Here is a 22,568-nt window from a genome sequence, read left to right as displayed (position 1 = left end):
TAAAATAAAGCACAGAAAAGCACACAAAAAAATTATATGGAACAGTGACTTAATATAAGGTCACATCCAGGTGAAGAAGTAGTACTTTGCCAGCCACTCCAGAAGTACCCTCATGTCTACAACCCTGACCTTTACAGTAATAATCTTGTCCCGCTTCTCTGTGGCTTTGTTACGCAAGTGTGCACCTCAGACACTCTAGTTGAGGCTTGGTCTTTCAAACGTTATTGAGTCGACCAATTTTGCCATAGGTGTTAACTAACTAGAATTAAATAAAAACTTGAACAAATAAAAAATAAATATGAAAAAATTATTGATTCCTCTTTTAAATCTCTTTTCATCTACAGGTTCTCTCTTCAGCCTTTTCTTTTCCTTATAATTGACCTGTTGAGGAACATGGACAATTTGGCCTCTACAGTTTCCTACAGTTTGAGTTTTGCTGATGGCACATTCGTGGTACATTTCAACATGTATTCTGTCCCCAGCTTTTCTTGAAAATAGCTGGATCCAGACGTTTGACCAGACTTAGGTTGCATTTCTTTTGCAAGACTCTACGCAGTGCTGAATTCTTTCATCAGCAGAGACATAATGTCTGGTTGTGTCTCTTTTTGCAACATTAGCAGCTGTTGGTTCTTACTGCCTAAATCAATTAACTCATTGAGACTTGCAAATGGCGATAATCTAATTCTATCATTTTATTTCCATTTATTAGTTGCAATAATTTTATAAAGAGATGCTTCCCTGATGTCCTATTTGGTTATCGAGTGGTACGGTTTCTATTATATTTGGTTCTTTCCCTTTGTTTACCAGTTTTCAGGCGATGAATTGGTTCCCTGACATCTTTCAAGGTGGTTAGTTTTTAAGTATCACAGTGAATTTAAAAATGTAAACATACTTTATGGGTTTTGATCCATTACATGTTTTTACTGTAGTAACGTATACAGAACATAAAATTTACCATTTTAACCATTTTTAAGTATACAACTCTTCGACATTAAGTATCCAGTGCAGTTTTATACTTATTGAAGCTCAAATACTCTCATGTGTTCCATTTTATTTTATTTTATTTTATTTTTTAATGTTTATAATTTTTGAGACAGAGAGAGACAGAGCACGAGTGGGGGAGGGGCAGAGAGAGAGGGGGAGACACAGAAACTGAAGCAGGCTCCAGGCTCTGAGCTGTCAGCACAGAGCCCGATGCAGGACTCAAACCCACAAACCACAAGATTATGACCTGAGCCGAAGTTGGATGCCCAACTGACTGAGTCACCCAGGCGCCCCAATGTTGTATTTATTTTTTATTTATTTAAAAAAATGTTTAATGCTTATTTTTATTTTTGAGAGAGAGAGAGAGAGAGAGAGAGAAAATGAGCGGGTGAGGGTCAGAGAAAGAGGGAGACACAGAATCTGAGGCAGGCTCCAGGCCCTGAGCAGTCAGCACAGAACCCGATGTGCGGCTCAAACCCACAAACTGTGAGATCATGACCTGAGTGGAACTTGGACATCCAACCAACTGAGCTACCCAGAGTGCTTCATGAGTTCCATTAAAAAAAAAAAATCTTTAAATATTTCGTGGTCCAGAGCCTTTTGAATGAAATCAGGAGAACTCTCTTCCCACATTTGCCTTCCTCTTATCCCTACTTTCCAATCAGCATAAGCAAACATGAGCCAAAGTGAGAAGTGAAACACCCCACCTTGCAGATGTTGTCTGTACAATGTCACAAGTTATGACTCACATTTAGCCCAGAGAATGTCACCAGAGTCAGTGGGAGGAGACAGGCTCTATGAAGGGTGCTGGGGTTGAAGTCTCAAAATTAATACAGTTTAAACATTGATGATGTTGAGATCTGAGCTGAATTTCTTCTACTCTGCATATAGCCTTAATAAATTTCATCACTGGGGATCTTTTTTTCTTTTAGGTGACTTTTAATTTATTTACTTTTTAAATGTTTATTTATTTTTGAGAGAGAGAGAGACAGCAGGGGAGGGGCAGAGAGAGAGGGGGACAGAGGATCTGAAGTGGGCTCCACGCTGACAGCAGAGAGGCTGGGTGGGGGGGCTTGAACTCACGTACTGTGAGATCATGACCTGAGCCGAAGCTGGACACTTAACCCACTAAACCACCCAGGCACCCCCACTGGATCTTTTTTTTTTTTTTTTTTTAAATTTTTTTTTTCAACGTTTATTTATTTTTGGGACAGAGAGAGACAGAGCATGAACGGGGGAGGGGCAGAGAGAGAAGGAGACACAGAATCGGAAACAGGCTCCAGGCTCCGAGCCATCAGCCCGGAGCCTGACGCGGGGCTCGAACTCACAGACCGCGAGATCGTGACCTGGCTGAAGTCAGACGCTTAACCGACTGCGCCACCCAGGCGCCCCATGGATCTTTGAATATATGGAAATATTTGAGTTTCAAATACTTGAACATTTTTTTGCATTGAAAAATATGTGCGCATAGAGCTTTCCCTTTTGAACTTTAACCCAGACTTCAGCAGCTGAGCAGACAGCTGCAGAAAACTTGCATAATAACAGTTGAATGAACAAGTTGTCCTAACCTTTATCCATTTCTCTCATTTTGAGTCAGTTGATTCCCTATTTTTATTTTGCCCCATCTTCCTTCTGGGCTTACCCACTCAGTTGGACACATAGTTGGGAATCTAGCCAGTAAATATACAGAGAAACATGAAATGTTTTCTTCTAAAGTCTAGAGGAAAAATTTTCATAATGAACTCCAAGTTCATATGTAAATGAATATCAGAAAAGTGGAAACAACGCCCATAAGAGCCCATATATAACTGCATTGGATACAAGCCCTGCATTGGCCACCATCCCCAAATACTTTAAAAATTACCATACCCCCAAGTACCCCAATGCTGTGATACCACTGTCTTATGTACTAGAGAGAAAAGCTTACTTGGAGTAACAATGACAGAAGACTGATGACCATGTCACGTATAATGGTATTTTCAAGTCTATTTATTGAAAATAAAGAGTAAATAAAAATGATTAATTTATTCATTTGACAAATATTTCTGGAATGCCAATTAAATACAAGCCCTGTGCCTAGTGCTAGGAATAAGGCCATGGAAGGTCCTCATGTATCCAACGATTAAGAGGGAGAAGCAAGTGATGTCCAGAAGTGTGGAGAGTGAGATAGATAAAGCAAATGTGGTATATATATAACAGAACACTGCTCAGCAATAAAAAAGAAGGAAATCCTGCCCTCCGTGACAACAAGAATAGACCCTGAAGGCATTATGCTGAGTGAACTAAGTCATCAGAGAGAGATAAATACTGTATGATCTCATTCATAGGTAGAATCTAAAACAACAGCAACAAGAAGCCAAACTCCTAGGAAATGAGATCAGATTTGTGGTTACCAGAGATGGAGGGTGGAGGTTGGGGGAATTGGATGATGGTGGTCAAAAGGTACAAACTTTCAGTTATAAAATGAATAAATCCTGGGGATGTAATAAACAATATGATGACTATAGTTAACGCTACCGTATGGTATATCAGAAAGTTGCTAAGAGAGTAGATCCTTAATGTTCTCACCACAGAGAAAAAAAAAATTTTTTTAAACCATATGAGGGAACAGATGTTAACTAAATTTACTGTGGTCATCATTTTGCAATATATGTATGTCATTACGCTATATACCTTCAACTTATATAGTGCTATATGTCAATTATATTTCAATAAAACAGAAAAAGAATTTAAAAAGAGCAGTGAAGTGTCTGAGATTTTACCCTACTAACGTGCCACAGTTTCCTGGATGCTGACAAGAGACACGTGACTTCTGGGTCAGAGGCAAAGGATTTTGTCATTTGTGGCACAGCAAGCCACATTAGCATGAGCATGTTTACATCAGTTCCCCTTGCCCCCCAAGTCTGATGAAGGTGATGGGGATAAACTCAGGTGGATGCCTGCACACGTAGTGGATGCCATTACAGGAGAAAAACTCTTAAGGTTAGGGAACTTGAATCTTTTGTAAGAGATGGTAAACATTCTTGCTCTTTGCTCTGGAGGGAATACCATCCCTATCTTCCAAGCCTGTTAGCTATACAAACATCTATGAAAACATCTATGGGACAAGCCAAGGCCAGTCTAGATCAGCCAATATGCAACCACTCCCAGGCGTGTGAATGAGCCTTGCCAAGACCAGAAGGGCTGCATAGCTGGCCTCCAGCTGACCCCGGACCTGTGAGCAATAAGCACTGTTATATATCACTGAGGTTCTGTGGTTCTTTGTTACACAGCATTATTGTAGCAATAAACAACTGATACCATCACCAGTGTCTTCTTAACCCCCAGATCTAATTTATCTCTCCCATTGTAACCAAAGCTCTCCTGAAATAGAGATCTTATCACAGCACTCTTCTGCCTAAAAGCCTTCAACTACAGACTGCAATTGAGACATGGAGCCATGGAATCCAAAGCTTTGGCTGGTCTGGTTCTCATTTTCATTTTTAACTTCACCCTTCACCTCCCTTCCTTCCCATTCTCTCTCTTGCTTCTGGCATTCCACTTACATAGACCACACAAGTTTCTCTGCACTTAAAAAGATAAAGACATACTTTAGGATAGTTTTGAAGATTATAAGAGTTACTCATCTTAGTAAATCTGGGAAGTACAGAAAACTACAAAGAGCATCACCCAGGGCAACCTTTCCCCCAGGTGTTTTTTTTTTTTTTCCCATGTAGCGTGTATGATAATATCAGGCACTTTTAAAATCATTATTATCACTAGGTGTGAAGGTATATCTTATTTAGAAAATTTGGAGAAATAAAAAAAAAACAAACACACCACCACCACCATTAATAGTATTGAAAGACAAATGAGCACCTAAGCAAAGTAATCACAGTATCTATGATAGACAATGGGTCAATATCTTTATCACAAAAAGAGTTCATATAAATCAACTAAAAAGTGTATATACGTTAATAAAAAGGCAAAAAATAAGAACAGGCAATTCCTGAGCAACTACAAATGACCAAAAACCAAACTAAACCAAAACAAAAACTTGTTCAAATTTAAAAGGTGCAAAGTAAAAGAACAATGACCCAAAATTTTTTTGCTTATGAGATCAGCCAAGTTAAAAAATCTGAGTGATAGCAACTATATGACTCTCATTTACCGCTGGTGTACATGTAAATTGTTATAATCTTTCTAGAGGGCAACATAGGACTGTTTGTCAAAAGACCCATAAAATCCCGACTCTTTGATCCTACAATTCTATTTCTACGAATTTATCTTAAAGAAATAATCAGATATGCATGTGTAGAAGTATGTTCATTGCAAGGCTGGGTGATAGAAAGCAAGTAGAAATACTATGGTACTGGCATAAAGATAAACACATAGATCAGTGGAATGAAGTCAAGAGTCCAGAGATAAACCATAGCATATACATTACAACTAACTTATGACAAGGGTGCCAACAATACCCAATGGGGAAAGATTAGTCTTTTAAAAAATGTTGTGAGGAAAACGGGACATTCACATGCAGAAGTATGAAATTGGACTCCTATCTTACACCATACACAACAATCAACTACAAATGGATTAAAAACTTAAACGTAAGACTCAAAACCTTAAAACTTCTAGAAGAAAATATAGAAAACAAAGCTCTTCAGTATTGGTCTTGGCAATAGTTTTTTGGGTATGACATCAAAAGCTCAGGCAACAAAAACAAAAATAAATAAGTGGGACAACATAAAACTAAAAAACTTCTTCACAGAAGGGAAACATACAACAAAATGAAAAGGCAACCTACAGATTGGGAGAAAATATCTGTAAACTATGTATTCGATAATGGGTTAATAGCCAAAAAAATATGAGGCACTTATACAACTCAACAGCAAAAAATCTCCAACAACCTGATTTAAAAAAATGCGCAAAGGACTTATATAGCCATTTTCTCAAAGAAGACCTACAAATGGCCAACATGAAAGGGTGCTCACCATTACTAATCATCAGGGAAATGCAAATCAAGCCCACAATGACCTATCACCTCACGCCTATTAGAATGGCTATTATCAAAAAGACAAGAGATAACAAGTGTTGGTGAGGATATGGAGAACAGGGAACCCTTATGTACTGTTGGTGGGAATGTAAGTTGGTACAGCCACTATGGAAAACAGCATGGAGGTTCCTCAAAAAATTAAAAATGGAGCTATCATATGATCCAGTGATCTCATTACTGGGTATACATCTAAAGAAATGAAATCAGTATCTCATAGAGATATCTGTACTCCTGTGTCCATTGCAGCATTATTCACAACAGCCAATAAACAGCCTAAGTGTCTATTGATGGATGAGGAGATAAAGAAGAGTAGTTTATGCACACACGTGTGCATACACACACACACACACACACACACACACACACACACACACTGGAATATCATTCAGCCTAAAAAAGGAGATCTTGCTATTTGTGACAATAAGGAGGAACCTGGAAAACATTACGTTAAGTGACATAAGCCAGACACAGAAAGGAGAATACTGCATGATCTCACTTATGTGAGGAATCTTAAAAAGTTGAATTCATGGAAGCAGAGAGTAGAATGGTAGTTACCAGGAGTGGGACTTGAGTGAAATGAGGAGGTGTTGGTCAAAGGGCACAAAATTGCAGTTATGTAGGATGAATAGGTTCTGGAGATCTAATGTGCAGCATAATGACTATAGTCAAAAATACTGTATTATATACTGGAAATTTGCTAAGAGAGTAGATTTCAGTGCTCTCACCACACTTGCACACACATACCTCCCCCCCAACTCAATGAAAATTATGTGAGGAGATAGATATGCTAATTAGCTTGGCTGCAGTAATCATTTCACTATGTACACATATATCAAAATATCATGCTGTATATCTTAAATAGTGGTGGGAGGGATGTCAATGTCACAGTGAAAGAAGAGCATGTGAGGGGCGCCTGGGTAGCTCAGTGGGTTAAGCGTCTGACTTCAGCTCAGGTCATGATCTCGCACTTCGTGGGTTCGAGCCCCCATCGGGCCCTGTGCTGACAGCTCAGAGTCTGGAGCCTGCTTCAGATTCTGTCTCCCTCTCTCTCACTGCCCCTCCCCCATTTGCACTCTGTCTCTGTCTCTGTCTCTCTCAAAAAAATAAACATTAAAAAAAAAGAAAGAAGAGCATGTGGATGGGATACACATATCAATGCAGCCCTACTGAGAAAATATCATCTGTCACACTTCAGGAACTCTCTTGGATCTGTACTTGTAAAACGGAGATCAAATTCTCAGAGGTTCTTTCTTTTTACCCTACACCTTCACCTCCCTCCCTCCCTCTTGTCTTTCCTTTCATTTATAAACAGCACAACTACCAGTGAGTTATTGTTTCATGGTGTGAAATCTTGCCAGAAGGATCATTGTGATGGTCTGTCTGGTGGTCCCTAAATAATTTTATTTTTGCTATGCTTACACTCTCTTTTCCACATTGCCACAAGAAGGCTGTCCTTTCAAACTGTTTTTTTTTTTTTTTGTTATCTCTTATCCAAGGATTTTCACAAAAGATTTTATAATATCAAAAGAATCAGAATCAGGACAATGTTTTTTATTTAACAGATACTTTAACATGCTCAATATGTGCCAGGCACTGTTCCAAGCAGGACCTTTACAAATATTAACTTGCTTAATCTTCATAACGTTATTCTCAATTTCTAAAGGATGAAACTGAAACACAGAGAAGTAACTTGCCCAAGGTCACGAAGCTATCACATGGCAGAGCCAGGTATCAAACCAGGGCATCTGCCTCCTGTGTCTATATCCTTACCTACCGTGTTATGCTGCCTCTCTGTCATTGCTCTACTCCACTGACCCTTTATTTGCTTGAGCAATAAGGGATCAATAGTCTTGGGAAAAAAACATGAACTCTCAGATGTACAAAATAATGGGAAGAGGCCTGGATGTCTGGGACAGGACTGGGAGGGAGGGGTTTGTAAGAGCCCCAGTCCTGCCCCCTGCCCCTCTCAGAGCAGGGCCACAAGGAGCAGTACCCACCCCCCACCCCTCCCCGGTCTGCCCTCCGGCTAGCCTTACCACTCCTAACAGCTTTTTGCCCCAGAGTGACTGGGAGGAGGGACAGTACTTCGCTCCATCGAATGTGGTGAAATATACAAGAAGTTCAAAGCATTTTGTTGATATTCTGTAATGTTTTTCTCACAGAGCTTTTGTAATGGGGTATTGTTGCCTCTGTAACGCAGCTGGAGAGACAAAGAGATTTCAAGTGACTTCCCCACATCGTACAGTCAAAGGGCATCTGAGAAGTGAACAAAATTCTGCAGACATCAGGCCTCTGACTTTTACCCTGCAAAGTAATCTCTCCCGAACAGCCTCTCCCTGTGATATCAGGTTTCCTCAGCTGAGTATTTAGGAGGCTGCTGGCAAGTCTAATCACCTGGGACATCTTAATAACTGAAGTCACATTTGATGGAAAAACTCATAAAGAAGCTGTGGGTGATTGAGGGCATCTTGTCAGAAGTCTGGCTCCAAATACGCGTGATGCCACATATTTGGAATTCTGCAATGAGAATGCAGAGATATTTCAGGGAAAGTATCAGAGAGGTTTATCTGATTCCTTTCATACAGTGTTTTCAAAGGAGAAACAAGTGTTTTCAAAGGAAAAACAAGTTCTCCATTAGCTGAGAAGCACCGTGTATTCAAAACAGTAAATGAAGTATTTGTTATTGGTATAAACAAAGACATAAAATGGATCCTCACACATACTTTCAGGAAGCCAGAGGTAAAGCAGAGAAAGCAAAGAACTATGAGGGAGAAGGTTTAGAAAACTATGCAGTTTTGTCTTGGACATTTGCCAGGGAAAGCTGGGTAATGAAGGATTAAAAACAAAAACCAAAAAGGAAGCCGTGTAAGGAAAGCGCTACAAGGACTAAAGCGCTGGCCATGCGGTCGATATAACTGAAACGATCCAAATCTTGGTGTGGGTGGGAGTGGGGGCATGGGGACAGCAGGCCGGGGTCAAACTCAGGGTAAAAAACAACATCCAATAAATGAGTGGAGAGGAAAAGATGAATAAGGAGCAAGAATAGAAAGAGGAAAGGAAGTACATTTAACCGGAAATCAACCAAAATAGACATGTACGGTGTCCTTTGAAGGGAAGGGGGGAGAAGGGGCCATTAACACGATTCGAGCAGAGGAATTTGAGGAGATGATTTTAAATATTAAGCAATGGAGGACTTTCAAATTACCTGCAAATTCTATCTCTGTGAATTATAGAGGGCGGACGCCCTGGATGTTGTCACCTTTCAAGGCAGGTGGGCAGGATCCCGACTGCCATATTTTAAGTGCTCTAAAGGCTTGGGGTGGTGGTCAGTGGGGCAGGGAGAGGAGGGAATGTGCAAGACCATGAAGAAAGCATTGAGATGGATGGATGCATTGATTGGCAAGAACGCCTGGCCACATGGCTGCAAATGTCTGAGTAGGGGGCCAGGCCTTGCCTGGTCTCAACGAACTTCATCCCCTACTGCTGAGGCTGCTTGGTGTCCATCCATTATTGCAGCCTTCTCTAAACTTGAGGCCAAATCCTGGCCTCTGGCTGGACTGTCTCAGGAGCCCTAGCCCCATATGCTGGGACTCAGAAGGCAAGGGCAGGGACAAAGGCATCCTTGCTGTTTATGTCATCTTGACCTTGGACTCTGTCTCTCTAACTGGAAGCCAAAGTTCTGTTGACCCTCTCTTGGTCTTGGATTTGTCCTGTGTATTTAAGGCCCTACCTTGGATGCATATCTGGTTCCTAAAACCCTGTAAGGCTGTGAGCACTGACTTAGTCTTGGTAGGCTCCCTCACAGAATCCAGAGTTGTGCCCAGACCCCTCTCTGGGCACAACTTGTGATTGGCACCAACTACTGGAGACAGATTACTGTCACCTGCTGTCTGTCTGTCCTCCTGGCTCACTATGAAACATCACTTATGCTTAGATTCCCATCACATACTCTGAGCCCCTTTAGGGACATTTGGTTCCCCCAAGTGTGTCCTTTGTAATATTGCATAGATCACACGGTCAGCTGTGCTTTGCCGTGGCTGTCAGATGCCATGGGTTGTCTGCTACATTGGACTGCTTTTATTCTAGAAGGTGGGTCTGGACCCCAAGTCCTACAGCTGGGTCTGTCCCACCAGCACCTGGGCCATTCCAGGAAGTGAGGGGGCATTTTGAGGTATCAGCTTTTCCCAGCCTGCCCCGTCTCACTGCAGCCAACCTGGCCATTCCCAGCTTCTTGGATTAAAAAAAACCAAACCATCTATCTATCTATCTATCTATCTATCTATCTAAAATCTATTACATATATATAAAATCTATTTATATAGCTTGTTTCAGTACCCTCAAAAATATTTTACTAATAGGGTTGTTTATTTAACCACACTAGAGCCAAAAAGAGACCAGGAAAAACACATTTAGAGTTCAGAGACATGGCAGACACCATCAGTGCTCTGCTCACAGCTGCTTGGCACTCACTTCCGACACAAGACTAAGGCTTCCGACAGCATGCACCTGTGACTCAGCCTGGGCACTTTCTCTCAGCTGTGGGCAGGGCAGGCAGGAAAAGCCAGAGAGCCAGTGCTCCTGGGAGCAGCTCTCAGCCAAAGATGGATTGGAGTTTAGGATGAACGCTCTAGCTTCCTTTCCTTATTGTGAAGGGGGTAACTTAACAACCCCAAAGTGTGTTTGTTCTGTGCTGTCTCCCAGAGTTCCCCAGTGGGATTGAGCCTCAGTGGCCCATAACTGGAACCTGCTTAATGACTCACATTTTTTGGCTTCCTTCTCTTCCCCATTTCACTTTCCTACTCCACTACTGATGTTGCCCAAGATCACCTCTCCCTTGCCCCCCAAATTTGTGCTGGGGTCTGCTTCTGGGAGGGGGGAGTCCAAACTAAGACTCATATTCAAGGTAAAGGATTTAATTGTTTTACTGAGAAGGCACACATGTTTTGAACCCTAACGTAATAATATACTTTCTCTAATACGTTATGAGAGGGAAAAAGACCAAAGGCCCCTATGAACAGTACTTCATAACTGGGTCACATGGGCTCTACTGGCCTTTGAAGGGATCTACTGGCCTTTGAGATGTTAATAGGTGTTGTAAGATTTGGGGGTCAAATATGCTTTGGTTGAACAAAATTAAGCAGGTTTCTTCTCTTTAGTATCCTGTAATCTCTAGGAAATCAATGGGCTTTGTAAATTTCCAGAAGTATTGGCTTCCGGCTTTCCAAATTCAGTTCTTAGAACACTTTTTCTTAGAACGCTTTTTCCTCAAAAGGTTCTGTTAACACTGGGGTACCTGGGTGGCTCAGTTAAGCGTCCGATTTAGGCTCAGGTCATGGTCTTGTGTTTGCAAGTTTGAGCGCTGTATCAGGCTTTCTACTCTCAGCATGGAACCTGCTTCAGATCTTCTGTCCCTCTCTCTCTCTGCCCCTACCATGCTTATGCACTCTTTTTCTCTCAAAAACAAACAAACATTAAAGAAAAAAAGAAGGTCTGTAAACACCTTGCAGGAGGCTGGCATCTCAGAGAATATAGTTTACGAAAGGCCTTTGTGCCCAAGCTATAGAATTAAAACATGATATTGAGAAGTACACAAGGCAAGTTTTTCTGATGGTGAGAATACTGCATTTTAGGGTACCCATGTTTTCTTTCATGTGTCAGCCAGCTAGAGGGACAGCCGTCTACGGGCTGAGCTCAGATGTTAATATTTCTTCTGCACAGAAAAACCAGCTATTTAGTTTGTTTGATCTGAACATTTAATGAGAAGAGAGGCAGTGAAACACGTGTGGTCCTCCCCCGCTCCCAGCCAGGATGGTATCAGTGGAGGGCTAATGGGGAGCCTAACCTCCCATCCCTACCCAGAAGTAACAAAAGTCCCCTCCTCACCACTTCCTCAGTGTCAACATTAACTGAGTGGAGATGTGGATGTCTAGGCCTACCTAGCAGTAATGAGGTGATGTACTCCATCCTCTCACCAGAGTGGTGCCAGAGGACGCCTGTTAAAAGACACAGTTTAAATAAAATCCCAAGTCTCAGAACATAGGTTTCAATAGAAAGTCGCTCATCATACCAAGAACCATGAAGATCTCAACTTGAAAAGACAATATATGCCACTGAAATGACAAAGATATTAGAGTTATCCGATAAGAATTTTTTTTAAGTTTATTTACTTATTTTGAGAGAGAGAGCGCACACACACATGCAAGCAGGAGAGTAGCAGAGAGTGAGGGAGAGAGAGAATCCTAAGCAGGCTCCATGCTGTCAGCACAGAGTCTGATGTGGGGCTCGGTCTCATGAACCATGAAGTCATGACCTGAGCCAAGACCAAGAATCAGACACTTAACCGACTGAGCCACCCAGGTGCCCCTAGAATTATCTGACAAACATTTCAAAACAGCCACCATGAAAATGCTGCAATTAGTAATTATGGACCTGCTTGAAACAAATGAAAAATGAAAAAAATAGAGTCTCATTAAAGAAATAGTCTTAGCAAAAAATTACAAGATCTAAGGAACAACCAAATGGAATTCTTAGAACTGAAAAAAATACAAACTGAAATAAAAAATACAGTGAATGAGCTCACAGCAGAATGGATAAAACAAAGGAAAAAATCATGGTCTTGAAGATATAAAATAGAAATAACACAATCTGAACAACAGAGAGAAAACAGACTGAACAAAAATGAATAGATTCTCGGGGATACATAGGACTATAACAAAATATCTAACTCTTGTCATCAGAGTTCCAAAAGGTGAGGGGACATGTGTTCAAAGAAAGAAGGGTGAAATATTTCTCAAATTAGGCAAAAGACCTACAGATTCAGAAGCTGAATGAATCTCATCAAACAGGATAAATCTCAAGAAATCCACACCAAGACATGTCATAGTAAATCTTCTGAAAACTAAAGACAAAGACAAATTCTTTTTTTAAAGTTTGTTTATTTATTTATTCGTTTATTTTGAGAGAGAGAGCAAGTGGGGAAGGAGCAGAGACAGAGAGGGAGAGAGAGAGAATCCCAAGCAGGCTCTGTGCTGTCAGCATGAAGCCTGATGCACAGCTTGAACCCACAAACCATGAGATCATGTCCTGAACCAAAACCAAGAGTCAGACATTCAACCAACTGAGCCACCCAGGTGTCCCTATTTTTTTTTTTTCTTTCTTCTTTTTGAGAGAAACAGAGCACAAGCAGGGGAGGGGCAGAGAGAGGGGGAGACACAGAATTCAAAGCAGGCTCCAGGCTCCAGCTATCAGCACAGAGCCTGACGCGGGGCTTGAACTCACAAACCGTGAGATCATGACCTGAGTCAAAGTCAGATGCTTAACTGATTGACCCACTCAGGTGCCCCTGTATTTTTTTCTTTTTTAATGTACGTGTTTACCACTGTACTATTCCCTCTTAGTATTGCGTTTGCTGCATCCCATAAATTTTGGTATGTAGTAGTTTAGTTTTCATCTTTCTCAAGATATTTCTGATTTCCCTTTTGACTTTTTCTTTGATCTGTCGATTGCTTGGGAGTGTGCTGTTTAATTTCCATATCTTTGATAATTTTCCAGTTTTCCTTCTGCTGTTGACTTATACTGTCATTCCACTGTGGTCAGAAAAGATACTTCCTATCATTTCAGTATTCTTAAGATTGTTGAGACTTGTTTTGTTGCCCTAACATGTGATCTATCCTGAAGAATGTTCCCTGTGCAGAACAGATATTCTGCTGCTGTTTGTTGGAATGTTCTGTATGTGCGTGTTAAGCCCACTTGGTGTATGGTGTTGCTCAAGTCCTCTGTTTCCTTGTTTTCTGTCTGGATATTCTATCCATTACTGAAAGGGAGGCACTAAAATCTACCATTTTTCAAACTGCCATCAATTTCTCCATTCACCCAGGCGCCCCAAGACAAAGAAAAATTCTTGAAACCAGCTAGAGAAAAATGACACATTATCTATAGGGCAAAAACTATTATAATTACAGTGGATTTTTCATTAGAAACCATGGAGGCCAGAAAGTAGTGGAATAGCATTTTTAAGTGCTGAAGGAAAAGAACTGTCACCCCTGAATTCTATATGCACTGAAAATATACTTTAGGAATTAAGGGGAAAAACAAGACACTCTCAGATGAAGGAAAACCAAGAGAATTAGTTGCCAGCAGACCAACCTTAAAGAATGGCTAAAGGTATTTCCCTAAACACAAAGCGAATGATAAAAGAAGGGATCTTGCAACATCAGGAAGAAAGAAAGACAAAGAGCAAAAAATGTGACTAAATACAATAGACTTCCTTCTTCTTTTGAGTTCTATACATTATGTTTGATGGTTGAAACAACAATTATAACATTGTCTTATATGGTTCTAAATGTATGTAAAGGAAATATATATTTTTAAATATTTATTTTTGAGAGAGAGAGAGCACAAGCAGGGGAGCGGCAGGGGTGGGGTGGACAGAGGATCCGAAGCGGTTCCCCACTAACAGCCGAGAGCCTGATGCAGGGTTCGAACTCGCGAACCGCAAGATCATGACCTGAGTTGAAATCGGATGCTTAACTGACTGAGCCACCCAGGCACACCTGTAAAGGAAATATTTAAGACAATTATAAATTGGGGAGGGTAAAGGGACACAAAAGATAAGGTTTCTATACTTCACTCCAACTGGTAAAATGATGACACTGGTAGACTGTGATAATATCTATCTATATCTATATCTATATCTATATCTATATCTATATCTATATCTATATCTATCTATAAATATAAACATATGCTTACATATACTTTGGTGTTACCTAGAAGGACTAATAAAATTATACAAGGACATACATTCAAAAACACTGCTGACAAATCAAAATGCAATTGTAAAAATATTCTAGTAACCCAGAAGAAGGCAGGACAAAGAAAACAGAGAAATGAAATGCAGAAAATAAACAGAAAACAAAAAATAAAAAGACAGATTTTAGCTTTTTCACATCAATAGTTACATTTAAAAAATTCAAAATTTAAATGGCCTAAATACACCAACCACAAGACAGAGAGTGGCAGAATGGATAAAAAAGACAAGACTCAATTATACGTTGTCTGTAAGAAATACACTTCAAATATGATATGGGTAGGTTGAAAGTAAAAAAAAAAAATGGGAAAGCTATGTAATTCAAATAGTAATCAAAAGAAAGGAAGAGTGGCTATATTGATATCAGATAAAATAGACTGTAGAGAAAAGAAAATTACCAGGGACTGAGAGCAATATCACATAAAGGGCCAATACACCTAGAAAACATAGCATACCTAAATGTGTACACACAGATGCATTTGATGCGAATCAAAAACTGAGAGACCTGAAAGGAGAAATAGACAAATCCACAATCATAGTTGGAGACTTCAACACTCCTTTCTCAACAATTAATGAATAGCTGGACAGAAGATCAGCAAGGATATAGAAGGATGTAACATTATCAAATAACATCAAATAACAAGATCTGTTCACCATTTATAGAACATGCCACCTCACAGAAGGAGAAGACACATTCTTTTCAAGTGCCCGTGGAACATATACCAAGATAGATCATGTCCTGGGCCATAAAACAAAACTCAACAAATTTAAAAGAATTGAAATCCTACAGTGTGTTCTCTGACCACAAGGTAATCAAAGTAGAATTTAATACCTGAAAGATAGTAGGAAAATTTTCAAACATTTGGAAATGAAGCAAAACATTTCCAAATAATCCATGTGTCAAAGAGGAAGCTTCGAGTGAAATTTTTAAAAACATCTTGAACTAAATGAAAACAGAAACAAAAACATACTCAAATTGGTGGACATAACTAAACCAGCGCTGAGAGGGAAATCTGTAGCTTTAAATGCCTACAATAGAAAACAGAAAAAGTCTCAAATCAATAATCTAAGCTCTCAGCTCAAGATACTAGAAGAAGAGCAAAATACACTCAAAGCAAGTAGAACAAAGGAATTAATAAAGATAAGGGCAGAAATCAATGAAGTTGAAAACAGGAAAAAAAAAAAAAAGACAAAAATAGCGAACCAAAAGCTGTTTTTTTGAAAAGACTAATAAACCTGTGTTGGTGGGTGGGGATTGGCCAAATCTACACACGTAACAACATGACACAAACTATATGTGCACACTGTACCAATGTCAATTTCCTGAGTTTTGGTATTGTGCTACAATTATGACAGATGTAATCACTGGGGAAAACTGGGTAAAGGGCTCATGGGACCTCTCTGTACTATCTTTACAACTTCCTGTGAATCTATAATTATCTTAATTTATAAAAAGTTAAATTGGAAAACATCTGTACAACTAAAAAATTATTTATTTTATAGTCTTATATAAATTCCTCACTGGAAAACTACAGGGTGCTAAGGTAGCTTATAACAAATGTACCATATTCCTTCATCTCTCCTTAATCTTACATAGTTTTTGTTGTGTTTTTGTTTTTGTTTTTTAAAGTAGGCTTCATGCCCAGTGCAGAGCCCAGTATGGGGCTTGAACTCATGATGCGGGGATCAAGACCTGAGCTGAGATCAAGAGTCGCTGAACCAATTGAGCCACCCAGGCACTCCAATATTACATAGTTCTCTGACCTCCAAAGCTTGGTCACCTTCCTCTGAATGTTGTCTAATTTGCCAGTGTCCTTCTTAAATACTGATGCCCATAAGACAATACCTGCTTTGAATGGGATATCATCTCCCTTGTTCTAAACACTATACTTTTATTAATGTGGCCACAGTCTTTTGCAACTTTGTAAGTAGCCACAGCACAAATCCTTGTATCATTTTTGGTCTGGTAGTCATACAAAACTTTCAGATCCTTGAATATGAATAGAAGAATATTTCCATCATTAGTATTTATATAATGGGTTATCATGAACCTAAATGGAAGACTTTTCATTAATCCTTGTAGGATTTCATCTTGTAGGATTCAATCCAGGATTGTTCCAGCCATCAAAATCGTTTTCAAATGCTATTTTGTTGCCTATCATTAGGGCTATCTTCACATTGTCAGCTGCAGATGTAAGTACCTATCATTCTATGTCTTCATCTCAGTCACTGCTACTAAAAATGTTGAGTAGGACAAGGTACAAGAGCCATAGAGGTATGCTACTCTGGTATCCATCCAAGAAGAAACTTACCATTTACTTCATGGAATGCAGTTAACTGGGAGTCTCCACTGTTCATGCTTTCAGGCTATGAGGCTCTGCCTCAGCCTTCTTTTGGTGTATGTGGTAAAAAAATAAAAATGTAACACGAGATTTACCCTCTAAACAAATATTTAAGTGTAAAGTACAGAGTTGTTTAACTATAAGTACATGTTGTACGGCAGATACCTAGAACTTTTTCATCTTACGTGACTGACGCTTTATACCCAGTGAACAGCCGTCCCCACTTATACCTCCCCTCAGCCCTTGGAAACCACCATTCTACTTTCTGCTTCAGTGAGTTTGACTACTTTAGATACCTCATATAAGTGGAGTCATGCAGTATTTGTCCTTCTGTGACTGGCTTAATTCTGCAGCATAACGTCCTCGAGGTTCATCCATTTTGTAGCATATGACAGTATTTCCTTCATTTTTGTGGTTGAATAATGTTCCATTGTATGTATGTACCACGTTTTTCTTTATCCATTCATTTGTTGAAGGACATTTAGGTTGTTTCCATCTCTTGGTTATTGTGAATCACGCCGCAGTGAACATAGGAGTGCAGATATCTCTTTGAGATCCTGATTTCAGTTTTTTAATTTTAACTGTATTTATTTTTGTGACTTCAGGTTTTTAAATAAATACCCAGAAGTAGAATTGCTGGATCATATGTAATTCTATTTTTAAGTTTTTGAGGAATCGCCATACCACTTTCCATAGTGGCTACTCTGTTTCACATTTCTATCAACAGTGCACAGGGGTTCCAATTACTCTACATCCTCACCAACTCTTATTATTTCTTGTTATTTTTTTTTATAATGGCCATTCTAATAGGTGTGAGGTGATAGCTCATTGTGGTTTTGATTTACATTTCCCTAATGATTAGTGATGTTGAACGTCTTGTCATGTACCTGTTAGCCATTTGTAAGTCTTCTCTGGAGAAATGCCTATTTGAGTCCTTCACCTATTTTAAAAATTTTTTTTTTTCAATGTTTATTTATTTTTGGGACAGAGAGAGACAGAGCATGAACGGGGGAGGGGCAGAGAGAGAGGGAGACACAGAATCGGAAACAGGCTCCAGGCTCCGAGCCATCAGCCCGGAGCCTGACGCGGGGCTCGAACTCACGGACCGCGAGATCGTGACCTGGCTGAAGTCGGACGCTTAACCGACTGCGCCACCCAGGCGCCCCTTTTTTTTTTTTTTTTTAAATGTTTTATTTACTTTTGAGAGAGAGAGAGAAAGTGCAAGCTGGGGAGGGGTAGAGAGAGAGAGGGAGACACAGAATCTGAAGCAGACTCCAGGCTCTGAGCTGTTAGCCCAGAGCCCAACACGGGGCTCGAACCCACAAACCGCGAGATTGTGACCTGAGCCAAAGTCGGACGCTTAACCGACTGAGCCACCCAGGCGCCCCTGCACCTTCACCTATTTTAAATTGAGGTTATTTGTTTTTTTGCTCATGGGCTGTATGAGTTACTTATATATATATATATATATATATATATATATATATATATATATATTTTTTTTTTTTTTTTTTAATTTTTTAACTTTTATTTACTTTTGAGAGACAGAGAGAGGCGGAGCATGATCGAGGGAGGAGCAGAGAGGGAGACACGGAATCCGAAGCAGGCTCCAGGCTCTGAGCCGTCGGCACAGAGCCCTACGCGGGGCTCAAACCCACAAACTGTGAGATCATGACCTGAGCTGAAGTCGGACGCTCAACCGACTGAGCCACCCAGGTGCCCCGTTACTCATATATTTTGGATATTAACTCCTTGTCAGAGATATGGTTTGCAAATACTTCTTTTTATTCTATAGGCTGACTTTTCATGCTGTCCATTGTTTCCTTTGCTCTGCAGAAGATTTTTAAATTGAACTGTCCTTAAAGCAGTCCTTTTTTTTTTTTAATGTTTATTTTTTTTTTTTTCAACGTTTTTTATTTATTTTTGGGACAGAGAGAGACAGAGCATGAACGGGGGAGGGGCAGAGAGAGAGGGAGACACAGAATCGGAAACAGGCTCCATTTAATGTTTATTTTTAAGAGAGAGAGAGACAGACAGACGGACAGAGTGTGAGTGGGGGAGGTGCAGAGAGAGAGGGAGACACAGAATCCGAAGCAGGCTCCAGGCTCTGAGCTGTCAGCACAGAGTCCAACATGGGGCTCGAACTCATGAACTGTGAGATCATGACCTGAGCCGAAGTCTGACGCTCAAATGACTGAGCCACCCAGCGCCCTTACCTGCAGAAGATTTTTAGCTTGATATAGTCCCACTTGTATTTTTGCTTTTGTTGCTTGTACTTCTGATATCATTTCCAGGAAATCATTTCTAAGATCAATGTCATGAAGATTCCCCCTTGTGGCTTTTTCCAGGTGTTTTAGTTTCAGGTCTTAATTCATTTTGAGTTGATTACTGTGCATAATGTAACATAAGGGTCTAGTTTCATTCTTTTGCATGTGGATATCCAGTTTTCCCAGCACCATTTATTGAAGAGACGATCATTTCCTCATTGTAAATTCTTTGCTCCTTTTTAAAAAATGTTTATTTATTTTTAAGAGAGAGAGAGAGAGAGAGAGAGCGAGCATGAGTAGGGAAGCTGCAGAGACAGAAGAGGACAGAGGATCTGAAGCGGGCTCTGGGCTGTCAGTACAGAACCCAACGCGGTGCTTAAACTCATCAACCATGGGGCGCCTGGGTGGCTCAGTCGGTTGAGCGTCTGATTTTGGCTCAGGTCATGATCTCGCGGTTTGTGGGTTTGAGCCCCGCATCGGGATCTGTGCTGACAGCTCAGAGCCTGGAGCCTGCTTCAGATTCTGTGTCTCCCTCTCTCTCTGCACCGCCCCCCCCCCCCCCGGCAACACTCACACTCTGTCTCTCTCTCCTTTAAAAACAAATAAACATTAAATTAAAAATTTTTTTTAAAATTAAAAAAAAAACCTCATGAACCATGAGATCATGATCTGAGCCAAAGTTGGACACTCAACTGACTGAGCCACCCAGGCTCCCCTCTTTGTTCCTTTATCAAATATAAGTTGACCATATATGCGAGAATTTATTTCTGGGCTCTTGATTCTGTTCCACTGATATGTGTCTGTTTTAAATGACAGTATCATACAGTTTTGATTAATGTAGCTTTGTAATATATTTTGAAATTAGTAAGTGTGAAACCTCCAGATTTGTTCTTACTTCTCAAGATTGCTTTTGCTTATTTGGAGTCCTTTGTAGTTCCATATGAATTTTAGAATTGTTTTACTTTTGTTTCTGTAAAAAAATGTCACTGGAATTTTGATAGGAATTTCATTGGCTCTATAAGTGGGTTGGGGTAGTATGGCCTTATAACAATATTAATCCTTCCAATCTATTAACTCAAAATATCTTTTTTAAAATTTACTCAAAATATCTTTCCATTTTTATGTGTCTTCTTCAAAGTCTTTTATCAATGTTTTGTAGTTTTCAGCTTTGTACTCTTTCTATTCCTATGTTAAATCTATTACTATGTATTTTATTCTTTTTGATGCTATTATCAATGGAATAATTTTCTTAATACCTTTTGCATATAGTTTGTTCCAACTGTATAGATATGCAACTGATATTTGCATGTTTATTTTGTATCCTGCTACTTTACAGGACTCATTTATTAGTTCTAATAGGTTTATGTGTGTGTGTGTGTGTGTGTGTGTGTGTATGTGTGTGTGTATGTGTGTGTGTGTATGTGTGTGTGTGTATGTGTGTGTGTGTGTTTTCTACATATGAAATCATGTCATCTGTGAACAGAAATAATCTTACTTTGGCAGGAACTTTCAGCATTCTATTGAATAGAGGGGGTGAGAGTGGGCATCCTTGTTTGGTTCCCAATCTTAGAGGAAAAACGTTTAGTTTTCTATGTCGAGTATGATGTTAGCTGTGTGCCTGTCATATATGGCCATTATTATGTTGAGGTACATTGCTTCTATACCTAATTGGTTGAGTTTTATCAAGAAAGGATGTTGAATGTTGTTAAATGCTTTTTCTGCTTCTATTGATGTGATCACATGATTTTTATCCTTCATTTTGTTAATGTGATGTATCTCATTAATTGATTTGTGTATGTTGAATCATCCTTGCATCCCAGGGATAAATCCCATTTGATAATGGTGTATGGTCTTTTTAATGCACTGTTAAATTTTGTTTGCTAGTATTTTGTTGAGGATTTTTGCATGCATGTTCATGAGGGATATTGGCCTATAATTTTCTCAAATTGTACTGTTCTTATTTGGCTTTGATATAGGGTAATGCTGGCCTCATAACATAAGTTTGGAAATGTTCCCTCCTCTACAATTTTTTGGAAGAGTTTGAGAAGGATTGGCATTAATTCTTTAAATATTTGGTAGAATTCACAAGTGAAGCCATCTGGTCTTGGGCTTTTCTTTGTTAGGAGGTTTTAGGTTACTGATTCAACCTTCTTACTCATTATTGGTCTGTTCAGATTTTGTTTCTTCATGACCCAGCGTTGTGAGGTTGTATGTTCCAGGAATTTATCCATTTCTTCTAGGGTAGCCACTTTGTTGGAATGTCTTGTTTTTATTTTTTAATTTTATTTATTTGGGTCTTCTCTCTTTTTTTCTTCATATAGCTAAAGGTTTGTCATTTTTGTTTATTTTTCAAAAAATTAACTTAGTTTAATGGATAATTTTCTACCATTTTTCTATTATCTATTTTGTTTATTTTTTACTCTAACCTTTATTATTTCCTTAATTCTGCTTAGTTTGGGCTTAGTTTGCTCTTCCTTTTCAAATTCCTTGAGTTGTAGTGTTAGGTGGTTTATTTGACATATATATCTTTTAAGTTTATTTATTTATCTTGAGAGAGAGAGACAGAGCAAGTGGGGGAAGGGCAGAGAGAGAGAGAGAGAGAGAGAGAGAGAGAGCGCGAATACCAAGCAGGCTCTGTGTTGTCAGCATGCAGCCCGATGTATGGCTTGAATCCACAAACCGTGAGATCATGACCTGAGCTAAAACCAAGAGTCAGGCGCTTAACCAACTGAACCACCCAGGTGACCCTATTTTTTTCTTTTTTAGTGTAAGTGTTTACTACTATAATATTCCCTGTTAGTATTGCGTTTGCTGCATCCCATAAATTTTGGTATGTAGTAGTTTAGTTTTCATCTTTCTCAAGATATTTCTGATTTCCCTTTTGACTTTTTCTTTGATCTGTCGATTGCTTGGGAGTGCGCTGTTTAATTTCCATATCTTTGATAATTTTCCAGTTTTCCTTCTGCTGTTGACTTATACTGTCATTCCACTGTGGTCAGAAAAGATACTTCCTATCATTTCAGTATTCTTAAGATTGTTGAGACTTGTTTTGTTGCCCTAACATGTGATCTATCCTGAAGAATGTTCCCTGTGCAGAACAGACATTCTGCTGCTGTTTGTTGGAATGTTCT

General features: G+C 39.5%; 1 non-coding gene across 1 annotated transcript in view; it reads right to left on the bottom strand.

Annotated features, from left to right (window-relative positions):
* Positions 1-22,568, bottom strand: part of LOC115507021 — a 186,388-nt gene that overhangs the window by 397 nt on the left and 163,423 nt on the right. The window lies entirely within an intron of this gene.

The sequence above is a fragment of the Lynx canadensis genome, chromosome X (assembly GCF_007474595.2).
Source record: "Lynx canadensis isolate LIC74 chromosome X, mLynCan4.pri.v2, whole genome shotgun sequence".
NCBI classification, from domain to species: Eukaryota; Metazoa; Chordata; class Mammalia; order Carnivora; family Felidae; genus Lynx; species Lynx canadensis.
This window is presented reverse-complemented; position numbering and strand designations above follow the sequence as displayed.